This window comes from Leptonychotes weddellii, chromosome 8, assembly GCF_054177405.1.
Source record: "Leptonychotes weddellii isolate Sample4059 chromosome 8, ASM5417740v2, whole genome shotgun sequence".
Classification (NCBI taxonomy): Eukaryota; Metazoa; Chordata; class Mammalia; order Carnivora; family Phocidae; genus Leptonychotes; species Leptonychotes weddellii.
In genome coordinates, this window is record NC_138376.1 from 82,384,170 (window position 1) to 82,408,018 (window position 23,849).

General features: G+C 40.6%; 1 protein-coding gene across 7 annotated transcripts in view; it reads left to right on the forward strand.

Annotated features, from left to right (window-relative positions):
* Nucleotides 1-23,849, forward strand: part of FOXO3 (forkhead box O3) — a 127,002-nt gene that overhangs the window by 24,957 nt on the left and 78,196 nt on the right. The gene's annotated exons all lie outside the window — the stretch shown is intronic.

Below are 23,849 nucleotides of genomic sequence, written 5' to 3' on the forward strand. Positions count from 1 at the left end.
TTTGCGGGGCGCCTGGGTGGCTCAGTTGGTTAAGCGACTGCCTTCGGCTTAGGTCATGATCCTGGAGTCTCTGGATCGAGTCCCGCATAGGGCTCCTTGCTTGGCAGGGAGTCTGCTTCTCCCTCTGACCCTCCCCCCTCTCATGTACTCGCTTGCTCTCATTCTCTCTCTCTCAAATAAATAAATAAAATCTTTAAAAAAAAAAAATGTAAACAATTTGCTTTCAGTCTGGCATGGAACCATGGAGAAAAGGGAACCATAGCAGCTCTTATTCTGGAAGTAAAAAGAGGAAAGCAAAGTTACTTGTGATTCTGGGATGGTAAAAAAGTAATAATGTTCTATGTTTTGGTAGTGTCTTTCAGGGAATTCAGAATTCTGAATACTTTTTTCTTTGTCAAAGTGGGAGAGGCATTCTGTCTGTAAACAAATCTCCCAAAGTCCCTGATGTTTGAGGGGCAAAGGAATGAGAGGAGAGGAATAGGAAACTGTATGTGCCATTTTTTTCCCATTATCACCCTGTCAATGAAAAATGATCTGCGACTTGCTGCCAAGACTTTGTTAAAAGAACTTGGTTGTCTGGTATTTCTCATCTGCATGAAAAATAAAGTGTCTCCATTTTTTCCTGAGATTAATGATAAAGATAGTGTTTCTTAATACTTTAAAATATAGGCTGCGCACACTCTAAGAAAAAGCCCTAAAAGCAATCGAGGCTATTTTTTGAATATTTATTATACAAACAGTGTTCACTGTTATATAGAGACAAAATATTTTCCTTGCACTTTTAACCCCCATGGAAAAAAAGGAGAAATCAGCCTTTGTTGGTTTGGTGTAGACCATTTATTTACTACCTGCTTAAGCAAGTGCCTACCAGTTGCATTTAGATTAGAGGGACCCCCTCCTAAACATCTTGTTTTCCAGATGTGGGAAGCAGGCCCAGCAGGCTTGTGACCTGCCCTAGAACTCGTGAGTGGAAGTGAAGGTGAAGCATATGCTAAGAAGTCCAGGATTCCCAGTCCTGTGTTCTAGTGGAAGACAGCTTTTCATCTAAGAAGTTGCGTAGAAATCTTTTTATCTCATTGTAAGAATTCAGAAACATCTCTTTCTCAGTCATTGACTGATATTTTTAAAAGTGATTGGACTTTTTTAAATGAACATTTTGTATTCTGCATGTAAACAGAAATGCCCTGAAAGACCTTAAAGAAAATAAAGGAGCTGTTTGTAAGGTCATGCATTTACCCTATTTAATACCTTTCAGTTAGGTTTTTGTCATGTAGATGTGAGTGACTCTTCTAGAAGATGTTAAGGGGTGAGGTTCTTTTCTTTTTTGAGGAGACCGTTTTCAGGGCAGACTTGATGTTGGGTTTCTTTTACCTCCTGTACATCAAGGTGGAAAAGCCAAGTCTGACCCAGAAAAGATAGTGCAGTTGGTCAATCCATTGTTACTTACTACCTGTATTAGGTGTAACTGGCCTCACTCCTGACCCTAAGTACCTAGACCACCCTTCTTGGCAGCCCTCCTTTATGTACCTGACATTGCTCTGTCCATCTCACCTGGGCCCTGTTTCCTGAGGGATTTTCCTGAAGGACTGGAAGCAAATCAATGCTAAATTGATGATGGAACCTCTGAGTTCCAGAACTAAAGGCTTTGGATGTCATCTGGTTTATCCCTTTATTTTCTGCATGAGGAAATTAAGGATGAGAGATGTAAAGGAGCTTACCTGAAGTGCATAGTTTGGCCACTCTTAGTTTTGAGCTGCCTAGTGGTCACCATAGTCACCACCACTCTTATGGAGGACAACCTGCCTGACTGCCTCATGAGGGTCTGTGAGCGTGCCCATGCCTGCCTGGACATGTTCCTCACTTCAGACACCACTACATTATTCTCCAGGGAGGAACAAGGCTTTTTATTTCACTGTGGCCAGTGTGGAGGCGTCCTCTGGAAGTGGACCTGTGAGAGACTTTCTCAGGTGGCCAGATGTTGCCTTATCAGTCTCCAGACCTTGAAGCATGACTGATTGGTGGCAGCCCCTATAAAGCAGAGTGATGGGGCCTGAATTTTCTAAGTAGTTGTATGAGGGTTGTCTTGGGGTAAGAGTTCCATTGCATATATTTCTTTTCTTTTTTTTTTTTTTTAAGATTTTATTTATTTATTATGAGAGAGAGAGAACACATGAGAGGGGATAGGGTCAGAGGACGAAGCAGACTCCCCGCCAAGCAGGGAGCCCGATGCGGGACTCGATCCCGGGACTCCAGGATCATGACCTGAGCCGAAGGCAGTCGCTTAACCAACTGAGCCACCCAGGCGCCCCAATATATTTCTAAGAATAAGTGACTTTGTGCCAGAGAAGTGGGCACAGTTAGCTGGATCAGTGGCTTTAACTGTCAGCAGTTTGCTGCAAGGAAAATCTGCAATTGCACCAGTCGGGATGCTGGACAGGCCATACATTAAATGGCGTTTGGTAGACTTGGATATCTTTTGTTGGAAGTTAAGTCCCCAAAGCAGCTTTCTGTAACTCTTAAAGTCTGATTGATATGCTGAACTCTTTTGTAGGCATTGAAGAGATTTGGTAGTCTTTGGAATGAACAGTTTCTTTGGCACTGAGAGCAAAAATGCCCCTTATGGTCACTTTTGATAAAGGAGATTGCAGTCTTGACACTGATTATTGAAAGGTTCACGGCAGATGGGATTTCTGATGCTGCGGTGAATTAATCTATATGTCCTTTAAAGGTGAAATAAAAATATGGCAAATTATCTGAGTCAAACTCCTGTAAACAGTTTTCTTGTCCTTTGGCAGTGGGTTGGTGGCAGTGTTGCTGGCTTCTATAGCCTGGCCTAGGGTCTAGGGCCAACTCCAGGGCCCACGTGGTATAGTCATATGGGGACAGGGCATGGGAGTGTGCTGCCTGGGGCACAGCCATGATTATTTATTCATCTGACTTATTCATCTGCTTTCATTCAGCAAATGTATTGATGTGTTGAGGATCAAGATGGCTGTAGAAGTAGGTGTTGCCTTTGATGAGTTGATAGTGCGATGAACGATAGGGAAGTGCACACAGAAAGTGTGTGCAGTGTTTCCTGGGAGACTGCCTTAAGGAAGGCCTCCGTGGTCCCAGAGTCTACCTTGCCTGGAAAGAAGGGAAGTTTTGCTCAGCTGTATGTCCTGGCACATATTTCTGCCCATCCTTCATGTTTCCACCTCTTTTAGTGAAATTTCTGACAGTATAGTATGTTGTTGGAATTCATTTTCTTTTGTTGATAAAAGTATTACAGTAATCAAAGAATTCCTTGCAAAACTTTTGCAACCCTCAAGGAAAAGTGATAAAACACAGACCCTGCTTGATAAATTGCAGGGTACAGGGAGGGGAGGGAGTTGTCCTTCCTTTCACTTTGGCTTTGCTATTTGTTTGTGTAACCGTGAAAGAATACTGAGTCTGCTTTTTGTAAAGGAGATAACTTGGCTCATCCCTAACATGCAGAGTGTTGGGTGAATTAATGAGTGGAAGGCACGTAATAATATGTGGCACTTATGTAGTCTTTTGATGATTTCACCTAAAATCTTGCCATCTGGAAACTTGCATTTACTAGGATGCAGAGCCAGTTTTGGATGAGACTGAGTCCAATGTGTATTTAAAGTGGTTTAGATTTTCATTTGGCTAAAACTTAGGAGGTTATAGACTAATAGAATAATAATAATGATCGCTTTTCCTAAGGAGACCTGAATAGCCTCAGAAGCACTCTAATGAGAGATAAAAGGCAGGAATCTTATTCTATTTCCTAGCGATGAAATTGAAACATGGTAGCCTGCACAGGGTCATAGAGCTGTCTCTTTTGAAATGAAAAGTTGATTTCACAGTCTATGGTTTTGGCTCTTGCTTTGCCATAAGCATTGCTGACTGCAAAGTCTCCAAGTCATGAAGAATCTTTGTCATCTTATTTTTCCACCTGGGGAGCAGAGGTTCCCCACCTGGAATTTAAATTCTGCTGAAGGTGTCTAAATCCAAGTCGAATAGATCGCAAAGCTGGTCGGGGTTCACAGGCCCCTTAGCCTGGGGAGCAGCTGCTGTTGAGTTTGGAGCCCAGTTGGCAGTGCATCCATAGCTCCTTGGCCCTCTAGGAGGGCCCTCTGACCTTCCTTAGCACTTCAGCTGAATGAGGCTGGGCTCTTCTTCCCAAGACAGCTGAGAGCCTCTGCAAGGTGTGCCCCTTGCTTTCCTATAATTTAGAGTTGCCTTTTACCTCCCATTAGAGTGCTTCTAAGACTATTCAGGGCACCTTAGGAAAAGCGATCATAATTATTGTTCTATTAGTCTACAGTCTCGAAGGTTTTAGCCAAAGGAAAATCTAAACCACTTTAAATACACATTAGACTCTGTATCATCCAAAATTGGCTTCCACAGAGTGATGGAGTGTGCTGCTGCGCCCTTCATTCTGGCTGCTCTCCTGACACATCCTTCAAGGTGTGTGGGGGAGAGACGAGGGGCCTAGGTCTAAGTTCTGCTTCCACCTTGTTCCCATCCCACCTTGTCAGCAGGTTCCTTGCTTTATTATTGGCTTTAAACATTGACCCAGATTTCCTATTCCTGGATAGACCCAAACCAATAGAAAAGCAAAGACCATCTTTGCCTAAAGATGTTAATTTCAAATTGATGTTTGTTTATGCTCCCCTTATAATACAAAAATATATGCTGTATAAAAGGATGAATCTGAAGGTAAAGGGCAATGTAGTGCTTGACAGGTGTTAGACCACAGATTTTGCTCGAGTTTCATAGCAGCTGAAGCAAAAAAGGATATAAGTTCGGCTTCCAACTTTATAATTGCCTTTAATAAAAACAGATCAGTTTCACAGAAGAAGCACGGCTTTTTCTATTACTGAGAAACTTTCTCTCTTAGGCCATCATAAACAGAACACTGATCTAATAGATGACATTCTCATATTTGAAATTTGGTTCTCTAGGGTAATGAGCCAGTCCGTTTGAGTGTTCTTTCTCAGTGGTTTATTTATTTGTCTGTCTAGCCTTGTAAATCCTTTTTTGACTATATGACAAATTAAGGTTTACAAAAAGAGTTTGGTTGAGTGTGTGTGGCTCCAGACTTAGGGAGTGACTGGAACTTACACATGAAATAGTATGGATGAAGCTCTTTGGGAAAGTTGTCAGAGCTGCCCATGGAGAAAACCAAGGCAGGTGGGAAAACAGGAATCGGAAGAGGTGGGCGGAAGGCAAAAGTCTGGATATAAGGACTTGCCTATTACCAAGAATTAGTAGCAGGGACTCAGCAGAAGGGGCTGGGGTTGAGGGAATTGCCAAGGAGCTGGTATGTAGTTGGTGCTCAGCACAGGGCACTGCCGTAGTCTAGCTTCCAGGAGGCCTTGGGGTGCGAGACAAGGCTGGTTCTCAGGGAAGGGGCTCAGGGGTCAGTAAGGAAACTGTAGTAACATTTATTGAGCACTATCCTCACAATAAACCTGAAGGTAAATCTTATTTTTCAGTTGCTAAGGAAGCTGAGACTAAGAGCTGGGTCTGGCCCCTGATTGGTTCGGCAGGTGTCTGGTGCATCCAGTGGATCAAGCTCCTCACCCAGGTTTCCGGGGGCAGAGTGAATATAGATGGAGCCTGCCCACTCCACCTCCTACTTCCCCCTCCTCTATCAGAGGTCTCTGTCACTTAGAATAGTTCCTCAGGGCTGAATACACCTCTACTCGACAGATGAAGGGATCCTGAGACTGCTTCTCCTTGGGCAGAATTAATTGGCCCTCAAACTGCTCAAGGGAATGAGGTGGTTCCGTTGAGGGGCATTATATGTAGGGATTGATGGGGTGTCAGGCAGCATGAGGAGCTTTGTGTGCCCACCTGTGGTACATATATTTTGCCAAGTTATAGAAAAAAATATATATGTGTGTATATATATGTATGTGTACACATACACACACACACACACACACACACACTCCTCATTTGCCTTTGAAGTGAGAGCTGTGGCTCAGTGCCGCCCCTGTTTTTCTCCCCTCCATTTTAGGCCAGTCCACGTTCCTGCAAACAGAAGAGGCATTGTTTAAAGTACAATGTACTCTCCTGCTTTTGCATTGTCATCAGAAACCCTTGACAAAATGTTTAATTTCTCTTTGATGTTATCTGTGCTTAGTTGACTTGCCTGATGGTACATTTGGTTCCGAAACCTGGAACTTTCCTTTTGCCCACCTGTGTTGCATTAAGTCTGTCATAGGACACAAATATTTTTATAGTAAAACTAAGGATTCCTGCATTTTGCGATGACTCACACCAGTGTTTCCAAACTAGTAACATTAACTGGGACACATGCTGGAGAAGGGCTTCCCCTCCCACCCCTGCAGCTTTTTGCTGGTGTTGCCCTTCTTAAGACCCCTGTGTACAATAAAGCAAAAGGGACCTGCCTCCTAAGTGTGAGGTTCCATCTTAAAATGAAGAAAGACAGTTTGTTTGTTTTTTACAGATTTTATTTATTCATTTGACAGAGAGAGACAGTGAGAGAGAGAACACAAGCTGGGGGAGTGGGAGAGGGAGAAGCAGGCTTCCCGCTGAGCAGGGAGCCCCATGCGGGGCTCGATCCCAGGACTCTGGGATCATGACCTGAGCCGAAGGCAGATGCCTAATCAACTGAGCCACCCAGGTGCCCCAAGAAAGACAGTTTTTAAGGCAACTTTAACATAGTTAACATAAAGTTCTAGTTGTTGCGGTGATCTCCTAACCAGTTGCATTGCTTGTGACCTCATTTAAGAATGTGTTTTATTTCATCATCTTCAAATTGATAAATACAACAAAGGTAGAGATGATATGTGTGAGCTGGTTTTTGAGTAAGTTTCTTTTGAACTATTTTTTAATATATTTAAAAATTCAATTCCTGTTTCTCTCTGCACTTGGACTTACTCTTTTGCTAGTGTGCTGATTCATTTGCATGGACCATTACCTGGATATAATAGTATTACTTTTTTAAACTAAACTATATGACCAATTAAGGTTTACAAAAAGATACAAACTGAGGTGGTTGTACAATCACATTTCTTTAATTAATGAGCTGTTACATTTTAAAGAATCAGATTTCAGAAGTTCAGTTATGGTCAACTGTACGAGAATACATTTGTTATACAAAATGAGATATATGTGTGTTGGTACAGAAAAAGCTCTCTGCCTTCTTCCTTCTGGTCAGCACTGCTTCTATTTTATATCTTTATATTCCCTAGTCCCTCATTCCCCACCCCAAAGACACAGGCTAAGAAGAAACTTAGAATATCAAGACACACTGAGACTGTCTTTGTGGTGAGTCAAGATACAGTGTCCTGCTGTCTGGGAAACCATGGTCTGGGCCTCCCAGAGTATAGTAGGTGGGAGAAACAGAGAAATACAGCTTGACTGGGTCTTGCCCTCAAGCTCAAAACCTCAGTAGGATGCTTTTGGCTCTGCTGGGATTATTTTCTGCAACTAGGCAAAAAAGAAAAAAAAAACCCCCACAGTTTGTTCTGGTGTGACTGGGAAATGGAAAAGCTTGACGGAATATTTAAACAGTTTTTGATGGAAAGTAATGATAGTATCTTAGTTGCTTAGCATTTATTAAGTAAACATAATGATAATGTTGAAGGTTCTGCAGTAGGACATTTAAAGATTGACATTCCCGAGGCTATTTTCTAAGACCGAACAGCCAAACCTATTTTTGGTCTGGTGGAGTTGGAAGTTTGATGCAAATGTGTCCTGAGGAGAAAAATGGGTGGCATCAAGGTACCTATGTGCTGTTCCTGTGGACCATTCCCCATGTAGCTGTTTTCCATGTTCTGGCTTTACGTAACTTTTTCAGAAAATTATTGTTCTTGAAAATAAAAAAAATATCTAACTGGTAGAGAGAAACACAGGCTGTATTTAAAGTGGCCTTTGTAATTTTTCCTGGTCACACGCAGCCCACATTTTGGAGCTTTGTGACGTCAGCGCCCCCTGACTGGGAGTCGGGAGTCTTGACCGACCAGGCCTTGGCTGCCCTGGGCCACACGGACGCCTGCATAACCCGGATCCTTGTTTACTTCCTCTCTAAGTGCTGGGGACATTTAGTACTAAGAAGGACCATGCGCCTGCACAAGCGCTCCGGCCAGTGTTTTCTCATCCTGCCATTCCTATCTTGGAAAGTGCTTCATCCATGAGGCAGGCTTTTATTCTTCGAGTGCAGCCATCCATCCTTTTCCAGATTCCGGGGTGGACTTGCAGGCCCCCTCCCTGCACTCTCGTCCAGCGGTGGAAGCTCAGCTTTAGCTGCTGTTAACTTGAAGAGCAAGAGGAAGAAGCAGGCAGGGGGTGGATGGTGCTGGAGCAGAGTGGCTGCCTGTCCTGAACGAGTCTGTGACTAATATTGGGGAAAGCAGTGCTTGCTTTAGATGCTTATGGGAAATTGAACGGGCTTTTGGATTATACAGGGTTGCCTAATGCGGATTCTAAGACAGCCTTCTAATTGTGACTGTATAAAAAAAAAAAACCCTTTCATACTGAATGTTAGTCAAGCTTTAAGTGATCCTTTGCAGTTTCATGAAAAATCAAAAGCATGTTGCCCAGGAAAAAACTATTGCAAAATGAAGTGGTATTTTTCCCCCCCAAGGAAACTTTTCACCCTCTAGAGATTTATTCTTAATCAAAGATGTCAGGTTCTATACAGTGTCATAATAACCCTTAAGCATCAGTATTCAGACAACAGGCACTCAGATATGTAAAGTTAAATGTGAAGACTGCAACTCATTAATAAGATTTAATTTCAATGCTTTTTTTTTGAGGGATAATACTCAAATTAGAGGAAAGCAAGAGGTAATGGTAGACAAAATGAAAGTATTTATTTAAAGACTGTAACAGCCAAGAATTATAAATGGAGAATTGAGACTAATGTTTCTTTTCTTTCTTTCTTTTTTTTTTTTAAGATTTTATTTATTTTTTTGAGAGAGAGAGAGCGTGAGCAAGAGAGAGAGCAGGAGAAGGGCGGAGGGGCAAAGGGAGAGGGGGAAGCAGACTCTCTGCTGAACAGGGAGCCCGATGCGGGACTCCATCCCAGGACCCTGAGATCATAACCTGAGCCAAAAGCAGACGCTTAACCAACTGAGCCACCCAGGCTCCTACAACTGATGTTTCTGTCAGAATTTTGGATGTCATGCTCACAAATTCTATTATGATTCAAAAAATACACTACTTTTCTCCTTTTAGTCCTGGGATTATTGCTCTTTTATGAGACTCCTATTACAGCTTTCAGACTAGAGGGTACATTAGAGTCCATTCTAGGTCAGTGGACTCATTCGATAGAAAAAAGAAACTGAGTCCCAGAACTTGGTGGTGAGCTCAGAGCAGCCACTAGTTGATTAGGCAGAGTGGACAGGAAATAGTCTTCTCAGTCTAGGACCTCTCCCTTAGAAGATGCTGCTGCCTGCCTTTGTAACTGTTATAAAGACCTGCTTGGGCATGGGTAGGGCAGTGGGGGCTGAGGGTATGGAGATTTCCTTTTGCTTCTGGGGATTAGAGTTTCTCATTTCACAGGTATAGCTGGCTCACTGGGAGATCTTTGAGAGACTCTTGTTTTATCTTTGTACCCAACAACTGGTTAAGGGTAGTACATTTACATCCAGGGTATAACATGCCTGTTATAGGCAACCATCCTAAACCTAACTAAGTGCCACGTGAGGGATGTACATTATATGTTACAACAATATTTCCCAAATTGTAAAATACTAGTAGTCTTCATGATTTTAGGTTAGGTTACACAAATTTTAAATGGTATGTTTATTTCCTTTTCTAAACAGGACTTCCTGGGGCAATCCCATGACATCCTTTGGTGGTAGGGTAACTCAGGAGCCAGCATGAAATCCAAAATTCTCACTAATCAGGCAAAAGCAGAAGGATCAGAACCATATTAAACTGTAGCCCTGAAGTTCACTTTTCGGTCAGGCATTCAGGAAGCAGCACATGAAAATTTGCTTAGAGACAGTTTCCTCATAGTTCTTCAGCAGCTTGGAATGACATCTTGAGCTGGCAGTAAACAAAAATCTCAGGTTATCATTTTTCTTTCCATTGGATTGAACAGTTTATTGTATCGGGAGGTGAAACAAATAAAACTTCATGTTCGTGAAGCCAAAGGTTTTGTGGTCTGCACTTTATACAGTTATGGGTTCCAGTTACCTTGAGAAAAAGAAATAATGGTATTCCTGAAAAGTTTTATGTATGTGTTTTATTTTTTAATTATTTTAAGTAATCTCTACAACTAACGTAGGGCTCGAACTCACAACCCTGAGATCAAAGGTCGCATGCTCTTCTGACTGAGCCAGCTAGGTGCCCCAGTTTTATGTATGTGTTTAACCATTGCTGCCTTTTTGTTTAAAAAAAAGTTTGGAAAATTGTGATATACTGATACAAAGGGAATACTACTCAGCAATAAAGAGGAACAAGCCACTGATAGAAAACATGGGTATGTGCAGAAGAGTACATACTATTTGTTCCCATTTATATGAAGTTTAAGAAAAGGTCACGCTAACCCATGGTGACCGAAAGCAGATCAGTGATTGCCAGGGGCCATGGGGGTAGGAGAGTGACTGCAAAAAGGGCATAAGGGAACTTTAACTTTGTAGGGATATGAAAATGTTCTGTATCATTATTGTGGTGGTTACACTGGTGTATACACTTGCCCAAATTCATCTAACTGTATGCTTAAAATGGGTGCATTTTTTTTTAAAGGAATTTTTTTTTAAGATTTTATTTATTTGACAGGGAGAGAGACAGCGAGAGAGGGAACACAAGCAGGGGGAGAGGGAGAAGCAGGCTTCCCGCGGAGCAAGGAACCCGATGCCGGGCTCCATCCCAGGACCCTGGGACCATGACCTGAGCTGAATGCAGACATCGCCCAACAGCTGAGCCACCCAGGCGCCCCATAATGGGTGCCTTTTTTGGTACATAAATTATACTTCAATAAAGTTGATCTAAAAAGAAAAAAAGTTTAGGAAAGGCTATGGTTGGAATTTCTTGAAGAACAAATAGTATATTTTGGCCAGTTTTTTAGCACTGTAAGCTAGGCCCTTTGCTTTCACGGTCCTTCCTCTATTCATGCTTACTCAAGAGTCTTTCCTTCTCTTCTGTCTCCCTCCTCCTCCTCTCATGATTTGAGCAATAGAAATTCTTCCCTTTCAGGAACTTACAGTCCTTGTTAGTAGCAAGCAAGAATGAATTTTACATTCACCTGAAATTATTTTTCAAGTAGGAGGTCCTATAAGCATTCGTGGCCTTTTGGAATCGAAGGGTGGTGGGTGGAAGTGCGTGTGTACGTGTGTGGAAGGGGGTGCGTCCGTTTCTCAGATCATGGTGGTGTGGTTCCTCACACCTGTGTGAGCTTCTGTGTGAATGCTAAAAGTGTCCTGAGTTCGGCTTCTGGCATATGTCTGCCACAGCTGGGGCCTCAGGTTGCACATTTGTTGTGGGTTCAGAGTTGGAGAAGCCATTTGTTGAGAGGGCACTGAGAGTGGTCTGTGTGGTAGTATCTCAGTGGGTGAGGGGAGGAGGGGGGTCTCAGTGCTTTCACTGTTTTTCAGTCTTTAGTATCAATCTCAACACCATTAGAAACTAGAAAGGGCATTTCTCGAGTGTATCTTCAGAGAAATGGATGCATGCTGAGGAATGTATAATTTAGTGGGTTATTTGAACATGGAGCTATTGGGAAAATTGTTGAGTGTTTGTTTTCAAAGTTCATGTCCTCCATGTACAAAGTTAGCCTCTAAGAAAGAACTAGCTTGTTCTTAATGGATCATGTTAGTTGGATTTGATACAAGTGTTTTTTCTTAGAAGGGAAGATTATACATTATAGTAACAAGATGTTCTTTTATTTCCTAGTTTATCAAAAGATGTTGATTGTGAAATAGGGTGTGCAGATATTTTAGATCTTACTGTTTTTAAATAGATGAGCTTGAAAGACTGAGTAAAGGTGTTGTCAGAAGTTTAACTGTGCCTGAGGAAAGCTAAATAATTGAGGGGGGCGGGTGGTAGGGAAGGAAAAGTAAATATTTTTTTCCTTTGCTATGTATTTCTTTTGGACATCTTTTGGTTTTGTGTTTGTGTTGTGGTTTTTTAACTTTGACTTTTCTTAAAACTGCCAAAGCAAAGAGAGGAGAGAGAGCACAAAGCTATATGCTGATATTCTTCCCTCTTGTTTTCTCCGTTCCCAAACAGTTGTTGGCAAATTAATTTCAAAAGGGGGGAGAGGAGAACTTGAGATATTTAGATTGATTTAAGCTGTGTGTTTTTTGTTTTTGTTTTTGTTTTTTTACAAAATGAAAACAGGTGACATTTAGAGCTTTAGAGAAGAAAAAAAAAGAGAGTCCCTCTTCTCATTTTCCTTCTCAGGAGAGTTGTAGGATATCAAAAGCATGTTTCATACTCCTTAGGTTTAGATGCCAAATAAAGAAAACAAAGCTGTTAAGTAACTGGAGATTTGGTTTCTTATTAATAGGATAAAGGTGTGAGATTGCACTATCCATGTTCCCCAAAATTTTCTGTGAGATAAGAGGCATCCAGTACTTCCTTCCCTCCTGCCTCACCTCAGTCCCATTTCCCTCTTTGTTCTTGCCTCCCTCTCTGGCCCCCTTCTTCTTTTGGTTCTGGCCATATTGTTTTTGTATTTCTGCTTTCTAAACTCCCAAGAATATAGATGGCAAATATGAACTCTGCCTCCGTGGTGGTGGCCCCGGCTTCTGTGCCACCTTGAGTCCATGGGCCTCTGGGTCTGGCATGGTGTGGCATGTCACAGTGACTAAGCCATCGTAAGAGTTCAGGACAGCCCGGCCTCTCATCCCCAAATCTGGCTTTGTTGAATCTGGCAGAGGTCCAGCTCTTTCCAAACTGACTCCGGCCAGCTCTATGCAGTGAAATAAGAATGGGCTTCATCTGAGCAGTTTTGTGGGTGGCTCTCTCCCTTTGTGTGTTTATAGAAGCCACTTCAGAATGCGCGTGAGTGTTCTGTATGTGTCAGGGAAAGTATGTGATTTTTGGTGGAGACATTTGTGATCCAAGGTATTTTCACAGTGGTTCCCCTAACAGCACTAGCAAGAACCAAGAGTTGAGTTTATCCTCCTGGTATTTTAATGTTGTACTCAAGGAGAGATGGCGAGGAGTGGGGGAGGGCAGGGCCTGTCTTCCACACTTCCCACTCACCCCTCCCCCAGACAGCTGGGCTTTGCAAACCCTTGTCAGGCTATAGGTTGTTGAGGCCAAAAGCCTCCTGCTTTTTTTTTGTTGAGTTTATGAGAGGTGTGAACATATAGTATTTCTAGGTAGTGATGTGGAATGCAAATAGAGTTTTCAGGAATACTGGAAATACTTCTGGAGAAGGAGGTAGGGTGAAAATGCTTTTTTTTTTTTTTTTAAGATTTTATTTTTAAGTAATCTCCGCAACATGGGGCTCAAACTTACAACCCCGAGATCAAGAGTCAGACACTCTACTGACTGAGCCAGCCAGGCGCCCTGAAAATACTTTTCATTATAACTCACCTCTCCAACTCTTCAACTTAACTTGAATTTAACTAGCAATATAGAAAAACTTTGGTATGAGCTTCATATTTTTGCTAGAAATTGATTTTGCATTAATGAGCCAAATATAGAATGTTTTTTTATATGCTAGTTAAAGAAATATAATGGTGGCAGCCCTGTTCCCCATCATTCTGTCACACCCTGCCTAGACTCTGCTTCCTTCCTCCTGTCGTTTTTATATAAACTTATCCTAATTTTTTCTTCCTAAAATGTTCCCTGTTAATACATAATCTGTCATTATGTATTATTTTACCATAAAGGTCAAATTTTTTTTATATTTCTCCTCTCCATTCCATTATGCCTTTAGCATTAAAAACATTTTTATAAAACCATGTTTGCTATATGCGATTTTGAGAAATAATTGACCCCTTCGAAACAGTTGTACTGCCTATCCCCAGAAAGATGTGGTTACATAAGACATTTTGCATCTGATTTGCATATGATTTCAGGGGCTTAGGACCCTCTAAATCCCATTCATGGACTCCTGGTTAATTCCCTAATTTAAAAAAAATTGTTCAAATAAAAGTAGTAATGTAGACTCAGAGATATAGGGGGGAAAGTCCAGATTACTTGGAAAGTTATAGGTTGATGAAGGATGAACATCTCAAATATATTTTGTAAGCAGGGAAGGAAAATGTTTGAGAAGGGGTGGGAAAGTTTAGGCAGGAAATGGAATCAAAGATAAGAGTACTGAGAAGGGATGTTTAGGGGAAAGATAGAAGTCAATGTACACCTGTTCATAGGCAAAATTAAAGGAAGTTTGGGAGAATCTAGAACCCTTAGACCATTTCCACATTTTTATTAAAAGAGAGATCTGTGGTTCAGTGAGTTCAGAAAATACTTAATATGCTGTTGCCCTTTAGGGGCTTTGGGACACATATCTGCAGGTTGAAGTTCCTGAGAAGTCCTGCAGTAAAAAAAAAACCTGTTTTACATAGTTTAATTCAACATATCCCAAACAGCTTTAGGTCCAAAGGATTTTTTTTCCCCCCAGAAAACAGTTATCAGCAGAACACACTTTGGGAAGTGAAATGCTTGGACTAGATAAATTAGTCCTTTCTAACTTTTTAGACTCTGAGGTGTGGGTGATAGCCTGAACCACAATAAGCAGAGAGAATCCCAAAGGATTGGAGAGAAAATTTCACTCTGGAGATGGCAGCAGCTAAGTGACAACATAACTAGGCCATGCAGTTGTGCCTTCACTTGTCCCAAAGGGGGACGTGCTGGAATGTGGGTGATGCTGTCGGGCTATGTTGAGAGACACACAGCTCAGAGCTTGTGTAAGTTCACGGTGGCTACATGAGAAAGAGAGGCAGACCTGAGACTGTTTGTGGAGCTGTTAGAAACAATGTCACCCTAGAGATTTACTCTTTCAACTTTTTTGTCCCCATTAAGTCCAGAAGCCCACCAGAATGAGAATAGTTAATGGGTTTAAGCATAAAAAAATTGGTTGTGATTCTGAATGTGGAAGGCATTTTTCTTTTTAGCTGTGAGGGTGCTTATTTAAGAAAAATTGCTTTCTTATTAAACAAAATGATTGTGCTGTCTTTAATTGGATCAGGACATCTCTGAGCTGCCTTGTGGTGTTCATACCCATTCTGGATAATGACGATGTGAAATTAGGGTCTCCTTGGGCTAAATTTAAGCTAGCAATGCAGAGCAAAGAGCCCAGCATTCTCTTGGTTAGGTACTCCATGTTTTAATATGTTTCAAGGAATTTTTTACACAGATATTCTGCAGTATTAATAGGCTTTGGTGGCTCATACTGTAGACCTTTATGTGGCTGAGTCCAGCCGCAGCATGTGCGGTAGCCAGAGAGCTATTTCAGGAACAAACCTCATGTTTCCTCTAATTTTTAATAAGCACTTAGGTCTGCCTGACTCTTGAGATGTATCACAGAGTCCATCATATGCCACCTACTAGAGTACTAACGAGGTCCTAAAATTAGAATTTATGCTTTGTTTTTTTAAAATTAGTGATTCTTCTTCCTTTGCTGAAACGACTTAAAGTCAGCCATATTTGTTAAATAACCTCTTCTAACCCATAAATCCTAAGCTGGAATTTTTGAACCTTCTCATAAAGAAAGCAAGAAAAAAACTTAAAAATAAAAACGTAATTCCTCTCATGGAGTTTTGAGGTTCCCCATTATTTGGTGGGGCATGTATTTTCCTTTAAGGGTTCAGTTCACATGCACTTCATAATGTACCATTTTGTAGGTTTTTTCTACTTTAATACTTGCCTTCTTGCTCCTGACCCTCCCCCTTCTTCTGTCTCCCCCAATTTAGGGAAGGGAAAGACCCCTGTGCCTCTCTCAGTCTGAAGTAGTCTTTTGCCCCAAAATTATGTTCTTCAATATTTTTTTTTTAAAGATTTTATTTATTTATTTGAGAGAGAGAATGAGAGACAGCACGAGAGGGAAGAGGGTCAGAGGGAGAAGCAGACCCCCCGCTGAGCAGGGAGCCCAATGCGGGACTCGATCCTGGGACTCCAGGATCATGACCTGAGCCGAAGGCAGTCGCTTAACCAACTGAGCCACCCAGGCGCCCTAATATTTTTTTTTTTTTAAGATTTCGTTGAGAGCAAGAGAGCACAAGCGGGGGGGCGGGGAGGGTGGCAGGCAGAGGGAGAAGCAGGCTCCCCGATGAGCAGGGAGCCCGATGCGGGGCTCAATCCCAGGACCCTGGGATCCTGACCTGAGCCAAAGGCAGACGCTTAACCGACTGAGCCACCCAGGCACTTCTTCAGTAGTTTCTTAATCTTCACTTGAGTCACCTCAGTTCCAGAGGAGGAATGGATTGACTGGCTGAATTCAGCTGACTTGTTGCTACCCAGCTCTGCTGATACGGACATTTGTAGGGTGGGGATGACAGGGGATTACCAAGCAGTTGCTGAGTGATAAACTGAGCTGAAGCAACCTCAAGCAGGGTACTCAAAAAAGAGTCACTGGGACGCACTGACCCATTGCTCTGTACCAGCTGTCTGTGCTGGAGCCTGCTGGGAAATGGGAAAAAATCGAGAGCTTTCTCTTGAACGTTAAGTACAACATGAGTCAGAAGCATAATTCCAAAAGGTTTTGGGGCTGTCCAGATTTGGTGGTGGGGGCAGGGAGGGAGAAGTGTTACACATTCTGTGGTGATTGACTTACTGGAAATTCACCATCATGGAAACAGAAATTTAGGGAAAGAATTCTAAACATGTCCTGGGAAGGCTCCCATTCATGGAATTGGTTTGGCAGATAAATGGCTTCCAGGAATGCCAACCAGAATTCTGTATCAAGATGTGGATGGTTGGATAGACTCTTTTCCAGTTACTGCAACCTGGTGGTGGTTGGGGACTTCAAACCTAGGGGAGGGGCCCTCTCTCTTCACATATGACCCTCCACCTCCTTCACTTTTAGCTTCCTGATAACCAGGAAGGAATTTCTCAAGTTCTCATCTGTGCACGTTCTTTCTCTCTCCCTTTTCTTTTTTAGATGTAATTAATAAAAAGATTACTAACAGTTACTGTAGAAGAAACTTGAGGTGCAAACTGAGTTCATTAGAAACTTGGATGAATGCCGTCTGCTCATTCCTAGATCAGGATAACTACGAGAACAAGTTGTTTTTATTTCCTGTTCTCCATCTTCCTTTCCCCCTGTTATTATTCCAGGTAATAAGTAAATGACACTTCTGAACTGAAACAGATTCAGGAATGTTCTTTAAAAACATAACCTTTCTTACTGGAGTTTTCTTTTAAGACAGGACAATTTTATATAAAAGAGAAATATATAATCCTCCTGGGTATACTAACTTTGTTGTTTATTCTAGGACCAAAAATATATTAATTTCTGTACTTCTGTGTGCTCTCAGGTATGCTTAGAATTGTGTACGTGTGTGTGTGTGCATATCAGAACCATAGTTTTTGGATTTATGCTTTGAACAGTTACCTCTTATTTGAATGGTGTTCAATAGTCAATTCAATCATTGAGCACCATAGTTTAAGATTATAGGCTTCTCATAATGATCCTTCACCCAGGATGTGTCTTCCTCTGCTTCTGGTCTTTTCCCTCATCCTCAGCCACAAAAGGCTTTCCCAGGTTTGAAAGTTTTACAGTTCAGTGGATTTGCTTTTCTAAAACTCTTCTCTCACTTTCCTTAAAAAAAAAAAAAAGTACTCAGTCCATGAAAATCTGACTCACAAACTTAGAAATGCTTTAAAAATAAGTATCTGAGAAGCAAGCCCACTCTGCACCCGTCATGTACAGTTGTTTCTGTTAAGGGCTATCCCATTTCTTCAGACAGATTCCAGACTCTTTTCATTCCATTTACTCCTGACTGTCGATGTGGATTGTCCCATTTCACTTTTCCTTTCAGAATAGAATACAGATATTACAAATACTCCATATAATAGCATGTAGCCATATTCCAGCAAGAAAGTATTGGGTGGCTAGTTCTTTCTTTAAAGATCCATCTGAATCTGTATCAGCCTTCTGTTTGGTCAAGATTGATTTGCTGAGGGCTCCTGGGTGGCTCAGTCGGTTAAGCGTCTGCCTTCAGCTCAGGTCATGATCCCAGGGTTCTGGGATCGAGCCCCGCATCAGGCTCCCTGCTCCGCAGGAAGCCTGCTTCTCCCTCTCCCACTCCCCCTGCTTGTGTTCCTGCTCTCACTATCTCTCTCTCTGTCAAATAAATAAATAAAAATCTTAAAAAAAAAAAAAGATTGATTTGCTGGCCAGCACAACTTGCCCCTAGATATTCCTGTCTTTCAAGACTTCTGAGGGGTAAGCCATTCACTTACTTTATTTTTTATTGAGATATAATTGACATATAATATTGTTTTCGTTTTAGGTGTACAGCATAATGACTTGGTATATTTGTAGATTACAAAATAATTACTGTGATAAGTTTAGCTAATATCCATCACCACACACAGTTACATTTTTTTTCCCATTTAAGCCATTCAGTATTTGTGTTTGTTGAAAAAATTTGGAAAACTACAGATTGCAAAAATGAGGAAAATAAAAATCACCTGTAATTCTGCAGTTTATTGTTAACATTTCTTTGTGCTTATATCTTGGTTGTTTGTTTGACTGGGGTTATGTATTTACCTATGACTTTAACACCTGGTTTCTCCCTTAGCCTCAGGAACTTGGTAGTTTGATATCTTGGCTAATTTTCATAAAGGAGGAAGGATTATAGATACTTTTCCATGTCTTTAGGTAATTGTTAATGATTTCATTTTTAAAACTTAAATGTGTTGGGCGCCTGGGTGGCTCAGTTGGTTAAGCGACTGCCTTCGGCTCAGGTCGTGATCCTGGAGTCCCGGGATCGAGTCCCACCTCGGGCTCCCTGCTCAGCGGGGGGTCTGCTTCTCTCTCTGATCCTCTTCCCTCTCGTGCTCTCTGTCTCTCATTCTCTCTCTCTCAAATAAATAAATAAAATCTTTAAAAAAAAAATAAAACTTAAATGTGTTATTTTGAGATAATTGTAAGTTTACATACAGTTGTAAGAAAAAATAGAGAGGTCCCGTGTACCATTACCCAGCTTCCCCCAGTGATAGTATCTTGCAAAACTGTGGAACACTCACAGTCAAGATATAGAACATTTCCAAGGATTCTTCCTGTTGCCCTTTTGTAGCCATAGCCACCTCCTTTCCCTCGTCTCCATCCTGGCGCCTGGCAACCACTAATATGTTCTCCATTTTTATGATGTCATATCAAGAATGTTATATAAGTGCAGTCATATAGTACGTGACCTTTGGGATTGGCCTTTTCAATTTAGCCTAATTCTCTGGAGACTTATCCAAGTTCCTACATGTATCAGTAGGTTCTGATTATTGTTGCCTAGTATTCTACTGTATGGATATATCACATTTTATTCATCTATTTATCAGTTGGTGGATATTTGGGTTTTTCCAGCTTTTGGCTCTATTGAATAAAACTTTTCAACATTTGTATACATGTTTTTGTGTGAACATAAGTTTTTCTCTGGGATAAATGCCCAATGACTTCATTTTAATGATGGCATAATATTTCATTTGTATGACATTGTTTTTCATTGTATAAAATAAATATGTCATTTATTTAGCTGGTTATTTCTAGATTGATTAAGGCTCTTTTCCCTTCAGTTTTTCTTTCTTTCTTAAGATTTATTTATTTTAGTGCACATGAGCACAAGTGGGGGGAGGGGCAGAGGGAGAGAATCTTCAGGCAGACTCCCCACTGAGTGCAGAGCCCAAAGTGGCTCCATCTCACCACCAATGAGATCATGACCTTAGCTGAAGCCAAGAGTGGACGCTCAACTCACTGAACCACCCAGGCGCCCCATCCCTCTAGTTTTTCTGCTGTTACAAATACACTGATGAGAATCTTATAGGTAAGCCTTAATGCACATCTGCTTTTATTTCTAAAATAGTGGAATGGATGCCTCAGAGGATGCAGATTTTTTAAAGCTTTGCTTTTTTTTCCCTAGTATCTTTTTCTTTTACAAAAACCTGTTAAAATCCTACCAGCAATGTATGAAAGTGCCCATTTACCCATTTCTCATACCTTGCCAATACAGAGCATTATTACTTTATAAAATCTTTGTAAATCTCTACCATAACTCCCCCTCTAGCCACATGTACTTACAGCTTGACTATTAGTTTTCCATTCCCACTTAGCCTAAGAAAATCTTTCAGAGTAGTAGAGGTACCACTATGATCCTGTTTTTATATGAAGTTTGGGACTCTGCTGAAGTGTTGTTTTTAGAGCCTCAGAGGATTTGGTATAAGATGGGTACAGAGGGGTGCTTGGCTAGCTCAGTTGGTGGAGCATGCCGCTCTTGTTCTCAGGGTTTTAAGTTTGAGCCCCACATTGCGTGCTGAAATTACTAAAAAAATAAAATCTTCGTGGGGCGCCTGGGTGGCTCAGTCGTTAAACGTCTGCCTTCGGCTCAGGTCATGATCCCAGGGTCCTGGGATCGAGCCCCGCATCGGGCTCCCTGCTCAGCGGGGAGCCTGCTTCTCCCTCTCCCACTCCCCCTGCTTGTGTTCCCTCTCTCGCTGTGTCTCTCTCTCTCAAATAAATAAATAAAATCTTTAAAAAAAAAATCTTCGGGAAAAAAATGGGTACAATGAATTATAAGAAATCACTCTGAGTCTTCCTGTTCTTGTGTGTTGTCTCTTGTACCACCTGTTCATCCAGAAGAATTAGTTAAGGGTGTGCTGCCAACACTTAACAGCCTTAAAGACAGACAAACCTTTGAGATGTGAATCACTGTTTTAAAAAACTGATTAATATAAACAATATAGGTGTGAGAGAGAAAGTGTGTGTCTTGTTCAGTATAGCAGCCCATTTGTACCTCTTAGAGATGGGAGTTAAGTATAGTCCTTTAATGGAACTGTTAAGAGTAGGTAGAGTGGTAGATGCTTTTCTTCTCCCTTCTTACACTAAAGTGTTTTAGTGTTTTTCTCAGTGTGGCTAGGCAGTGATTTTGAAGGAATATATTTACCAAAACCTGAAAAATGTATTGGTCTTCTGAGATAAATGAAATCTTTGGTTTGAAAATTAGTTTCCGGTAGGATATGGCAAACTGACATTCCTTTCAATGTAAGATATTTTTTCTCTTTGTGCTTTGAGATCTGTAATTTGTTTTCTTTATATGTGGGTACCATATTTAAGATGAATCAGGCTGATTTCAGTTGTTTTATTGTTAGAATGGCAGATCACTCTTCTAGAAGATTGGATGATTTCAGAAGAGATTGTGCTCACTAACTTGTTTGGTGCTCAGTAAGCATCCTGTGACAAAGACCCGATTCTTAACAAATAGATGAATTAAAGAGGCTGGCAGAACCTGGTATTTTTCTTTTTTAAAGTTATAAGAATTCTTATTCACCCATTTAAATACCTTCTGCAAGTTTGTAGCTGAAGACTAATGATGAATATAATGAAATGTGGATTAAGTAAAGCATCATCCATGAAAACTATTCACTTTCTCAGGTATGATAAAGAAAACCTTCTCTTTTCATTTTCCCCGATTTATCATGATTCTTACAGCAGCAATGATCTTAACATTAAGTATCTAGAACATTCACACTTATTTGGCCTAGGAAGGAGAGTATATTATTGAACATCAAGCTGGTCATTCTTATATCCAGGTGTTGCATATTTCTAAAATGTTACTTTTGGTTTAAAGAGCATGCGGGAAGGGAATTCTCCTTAATGGGGGAGAGATCACTGGGGGAGTTTTGGATGGAGCATTTTCTTTGAGCTCAGCCTGAACAGATTTTCCCAACTGTCTATCACAGTTTTCCTTCAGGGCTGTGGAAGGGCCCTGGAATCTGTCAGCTTTGTTGAAGCTCAGAGTTTAGTTTTATTTTTGAAATAAAAATTTCTCTACATGGTATATTTAGACAATTATTTTTATTTAAAAAGAAGTATTTTTATAATGATTATGGAAATCTCTGTGGGTCTGAAAACTCCTAGAAGAATCTTTGACTATGAATTTGACCAAGAATGGTGACTTAAGCAACATGAAAGAACATGATGTTGAGAATGATCAAATGCAAACAGCATCAAGCCCTCAGACTTCTTTGACAAAAATGGTGATGTTCGAGTCTGATCTGAGTGATTGTCAGGAGAGACAGGTCAGCAGCATGCAGAATTAGTTTATTGAGGAGGTCAGAAGATGCTAAAGAGAAAAACATTTTAAGCAAACAAGTTTTATTACATAGATATTTCATGAAAGATTTGCTCATGAAAATCTAGAATTATAGTGGATGTAATAAGTAATAAAGAGAACTGAAAGACAGCATTATATTTCTTGGTGGATAAATGAAGTAAAAAGCACTGGATTCCTTTGCCGTCTTCAGGGAAGCTTAAGTTTTTGTGGATCATTATACCTTTGTGTGACTGTGTGGAAGAACTTCCCAACATATTTTGTGTTCTTTCTGGATTTGGATAACACTCAACAGAGACCTGCTTTTGCCTAAAGTGAGTGAATAGTCCTATTCTAAAACTGTATTGAAATGTGGAGGCTTCATATGATTTATTAGTACATAATACTATGTTTGATGTTGACCTATTTGTGAACAAGGAATATTCAGTTCACATTCATTGTTCATTATTGTGTTTAAACCACAAATAAATGTTATAGTTGTAGGGTCTGTGCTAGAACTGAACAGCCTATGAATTTAGCCAAAGAAAACAGCTAGCCTGGATATTTCAGGACCCCTTAAGTTTTTGAGGGTTGGTTGGTTTGTTGTTGTTGTTGTATTGTTGTTGCCTTTTTTGCTGTTAAGTGTATTTGATTTGGGCTCTTTTTTTAGTAACTGAAGAATTGTCTTAAATCCAGTTTATCTCTGTGGAGATGCCCTCATGGCCATATCAGAATGTAATGAATGAAAAAAAAAAAAAAAAGAATGTAATGAATGGGTAGTGATTTTGAGACTTCTCCCATTTTCTTGTGCCTCGCTCTCCTGTGGATCATGACAGCCCAGTAAGAAGACAGAAAAGGGTATATATTTAAAGCCAAATGCTTCTGTTTTGCAAATTCTCTTCACACTGTTCCATGTGGGCATGGCCTCTTGGCTTTACTAATTTCATTTCTAAGCGTAGGATGTTCCTTAGGCCAAAATAAGCTTTTTAATTGAGATAAGTGAAGTTCATAGTCATATTCTCCATTATGGGGGTCCTTCTGTTTAGTACTGCTTTTTTGTGTACACAATATGTATCAGATACATATTTCTAATCCATAATCTAAAAGTTACTCATTTCTCAGAAAAGTAAACAGAAGCTTAGACCAACAAGAAGCTTGCCCTTATAAAAAAAGGGGGGCAGATTTTAGATCAAATTATCTTAATTTCACAGATGGTTCACGAATTATTGGAATTACCCTAGAAAGAGAAGATTTGTTTGTTTTTGTTTTAGCACAGGGAATATTGGGATGGTTCCTGTTTTGATAACCTACTTAGATAAAATGAAGGACCAGGCTGGGATGGGTGAGGGCAGGGTGGTGAACATGGAAATGTAGCATGAGATTGAAGTAAGACAGCAAAGTAGAAGAAAATTCGATTAAAGGGAGAAGTCACAAGATGCATTTATTTTGTAAAATACGGTGCTTTCACATCACTCAAAAAAAAAAAAAGACCAGAAAACAACAAAAACAATCCTGTAATGTGAACATGTAATGTGAGCAATAATTAATTGCTTTGCAAATTGTCATTGATAAAAGTTTTAGATTTTTTTAAATGTAAGAATTACAAGTAAAATAAGACAGTTTGTGCCACCAAACAACTTTGGTCTGAAACAGAACAATTATGCATTTAAAAGA